Here is a 4569-nt window from a genome sequence, read left to right on the forward strand (position 1 = left end):
ACTTAAGGTGTGATAAACAACGTTCTACGTGTGTTGAAGAGGATTCCATAGTTCGTTGGCATAAAGCAACAGATCCTAGCCAGAATTAGCATAAGCTCGTTGACTCCATAAAGAATGCAACCAATTACCAATCAACCTCTCGATATGCAGGCCTATTTTATTTGCATTAGTTAGACTTTAACTACTTTCATAGTGTTTCTATTTTACTTGGAGTAGTTCCACTTGTCTTTCTTGCATAGGTTACTTTCTCTTTGACTTGTTTTCTCCCTTACTCGGCATGTCCTTCATGTTATGCATGTATTGCTTGTTGCCTTTATTTGATTTAGCATTGTCACTTGTTATCATGCGTACAAAGTCTTATGGTTCTTCAATTGTCTTCATCTTTGGGTATGCGAAACTCCATGATGAGAAAAAGGATCCACCTCGCCACATGAGAGATTTACCTCCTTATGTCAGTGCGTTGAATCGTTCCACATTTTTCAATGGGCTTTCTCCCTTATGCACCATTGCATCTTCTATTGTTGTACACTTTCTTTCCTTTTTGACTTCACAATGATAGCTCTTGGCATAGTCATATTATCAATATTCCTTGATCTCTACAGTAGTACAAGCTGAGGAAGAATGGCGACTGCTTCAAGATATAATGAAAATGTTAAAAAAGATCTTGTATAGTAAACCTGGGATTTATCAGAAGTGCCAACAATAAATATGGTATGACCAGAAAATGATGTCGAAAGGTGGTAGATGAACAAATGCGTTTTTTATTATTATTTTTTTAAACTATTTTTTTTAAATAAAATTGTTTTATTTTGCATGGTAAAAAAAACTACAACCAAGAAATTAAATCGTATTCTTAATTTTTTTAATTTTATGTTGTTTTTTAAAAATCTTTAAAAAGGAATTGAATTTTATTCCTAATTTTTTTTTATTAAAATTAAAAATTTTAAAAAGAATTTGAATTTTATTCTAATATATATATTTGTTGTATTAAAATCAAAATGTTTTAAGAAGAAATTGAATTTTATTTTAATTTTTTTTAATTTTTATGTTGTTTTAAAATCAAATTTTTTTTAAAAATAATTTAAATTTTATTCTAACCCTAAAAAATTTAGATTTTTTTTATTGATTTATGATGAAATTTTTTTAGCGAATGGAGACAAGAATATTGCAAACCCTAAAAACATCTATAGACATCCTACTTTCTGATCCTCGAGATCATGCAAAAACGCAGGAGGAGAGCATACTTATTCGAGATTGAAAATATCATCCTACCTACTCTATGTTAATTATTACATGTAATTAAATTTCCAGTGTAACAATTCATGCAATAGTAGTAAATATATATTCATTTTCAATTTCACAATTTTAAAATGAAAATATACAAGGATGATCGAATCTAGGTTTTGTGAGTGTGATTTAATGAAATAAGAACAAAAACGAAATTGATCTAACCTAGTATTTGCTTGAAACCATCGAAACCACCTTTCGACAAGGCTTTCATATGCGTGATTTCCACTCTGATTCAGATAATGCTGTAACTTCTCTTTGTCCTCCTCAATCTCCTGTTCAAATAATTGTTCTTCATCATATGTATCGAATTCTTCGAATGTTGATTCGTTGTTTTCTTCTGGAGTAGTTAAGATTTTGGCTTCTGTCAAGATCTCTTCTTCACAGGAAGAGGAGATCCTGACTCTTGCTAGGATCTAAGTGAGTTGTTCCAAACTTATACTCATCGTTCTTACAGATATACATATGGAATTTTATTTTGTTTTTGTTTAATTTTATTTTTTAGTGAATGGTTTTTTTTTTTTCTAATATTTGTGGATGTTTTCTATATGCAAATGTAAAATAAAATTTAAATGAAAATCCCTAAATGAAAATGATCCTAAATGAAAAATGATCCTAAATGAAAAATGATTTCTAAACAATCCTCCTAACTAGCTTACATCTAAGTTTTCTTCCCTGACAATGACGCCAAAATGTAGGGTGATTTAATTGTATGCTAAATCCCTGTCATTTAATTTGTCAACCTGGGGGTTTCGTAAACTTAGAAGCAAACCAAAATATATGGGTGTTAGGTCCCTATACTACTAGTGTAACCCCTTATTGTTATTATTACAACCCCCTTATTATATTGTTATGCCCATGTAGTCCCCATATTGTTATTATTGTGCCCCATAGAAGCCCACTATTGTTATTATTGTGCCCTTACATTATTATCGTTATGTCGACTCTGATTATATTATGACCCCTTAGACTCCTATATATAAAAAGGAGGTCTTGTCATTTGTATCATCCAAGAATTGTTCATTTATGTAATGTAAAAGAAGTTTCCCCCTCGAAGAGGCTGAATTCTAAGGCGTTGATCTTTCTTTTATCTTTTTGTGACCTGGTTTCATAACATTTGGTATCATAGCTTTGGATTCTAGGGTTTTGCTGCTCCAAACAGGCATCGTGGAATTTTCAATATAACATTTTTTCTACGAAGTTTCAGAAGCTAAAAACAAAACCAATTTGAGAATAAATCAGTCTAAACCTCGGGTCTGAATTTCAGATATTATCTCGCTATATTTGCAGATATATAATCTGAGGAAGTTAGGGTTTTTGTAGACTCTCGAATTACATTATAAACAGGTGACCGTAGGAAAATTGTCATAACTTTCATTCTGAGCATCATATTGAAATTCCGTAAGAAGTTACAGAAAGAGTACGGACTGTAGTTTTTTGTGTATATTGTTCAAATCCGAAGGTTGAAACAGTGACACGTGGCACATCGTACAATTTCACTCTACTGAACCAGTATATAATTAGGTCATCGTAGGAGATTGGGCATAACTATTTCTTTGGGAATCTAATATTGATCAAACTAGTTGCATTGGAAAGAGGACGCAAAGGGATACAGCACGTCGTAATTTTAGACCTTGGAGATCCGAAATTTTATAGATATAACATATTCAAGATCGAGTTGCTAAAAGCAAGAAAAAGAATGACTCGAATCAAAAAAATAGAAACACCTAGTAATCAAAATTGGATGGATGATTTGAAGAATGTGATTGAAGCTAAGATAAATAATTTTATCTATTACATGGAAGTTGATATCGATGGTATGAAAGAATATTGGAAGAAATACATGGAATATTTGAAGAAAGACATGGAAGGTTTGAAGGAAGGTGGGACAAAGCTACTACAAGAAATGCCTCCTAATGGCGAAAAGGTAGTAGATGAAACTCATGATGAGAATAAAATTAATTTTAAACATGATTTCATAGAATCTAATGTTGGATTGAAGACCCAACATATTCCAAATATTGATATGAGGAAGTTTGATGGAAAGGATCAAGAAACATCAAAAGAAGAGGATATACACCAGGAACCAACCCCAAAGAAAGAATAAATGAATCCGACCATATCTTGTAAAGCATTGGCAAGAATTACCACTCCTCAAACTCTCAAGATAGAAGGGCATATCAAGAAGAAAAAGTTTCAAGAAGTGAAATATCACATCGAGAAAGAAGAAATGAATTCGACCATATCTTGTAATGCATTGGCCGGAATTACCACTCCTAAAACTATCAAGATATAAGGACATATCAAGAAGAAAAATGTTCAAGAAGTGAAAGATCACATTGAGCATCAAGTAATGAATCTGATCATATCTTGTAATGCATTGGAAGAAATTACCACTCCTCAAACTCTCAATATAGAAGGACATATCAAGAAGAAAAAGCTTCAAGCAGTGAAAGACAGGAAAATTTTAAGGATGGAAATTTATCTTAAAGTTTAGAAACCTTGGCGAATCCCACTAGTCCATAATATGAAATCTATAGAATGTTTGGAGATATTTTTGTAAAAATATTCAAATTTATAATATTTTTATATACTTTATATATAATTTTTTGGCGATTTTTAGGGTAAAATAATTTCATTCTATAAAATTTGGGCGAATCATTTTTACAAAAAAATATAAATTAGCGAATCTTCTTTTTGGAAAAAGTAAATTAGCCCATGGGCGAATAATAGCCCCTAAAATTTTCCTTGCTGAAAGATCACATCGAGCATCAACAACAAGTTCTCCAACTTTTAAAGGATAACACCACTTTGTTGCAAAATCGAATGAAACAACAGGTAGATCAACATCAGAGTGAAAGAAGTTTTGATGTAGGCAATTGGGTATTTTTATGGCTACATCTCAAGCAAGCTATTTATGAGAAGGAAATGTTGGTAATACTACATGCACTTAAGAAATGGAGACCTTACCTAATGGGAATACACTTCAAGGTAAAAATGGATCATGATAGTGTTAAATACTTTTTAGAAAAAATATTATCTTTAGAAGAACAAAAAAAATGGTTCACAAATATGTTGAGTTATGACTTTGAAATCATCTACAAAAAAAGGAAGCAAAATGTTGTTGGAGATGCACTCTCAATAAAGGATGAGGATGTGGGAGCACTGTTTCTTGCTATTTATATTATCCAACTAGATTGGATAAACAAAGCAAGGGATGAATGGAAGAAGGACAAAGAAGTGCGACGACTCATTCAAAAGTTGCAAAAGATCACAGTTCAA

Source organism: Pinus tabuliformis, chromosome 2_2 (genome assembly GCF_031772625.1).
Source record: "Pinus tabuliformis cultivar Carrire ecotype Pingquan chromosome 2_2, CPIR1, whole genome shotgun sequence".
NCBI lineage: Eukaryota > Viridiplantae > Streptophyta > Pinopsida > Pinales > Pinaceae > Pinus > Pinus tabuliformis.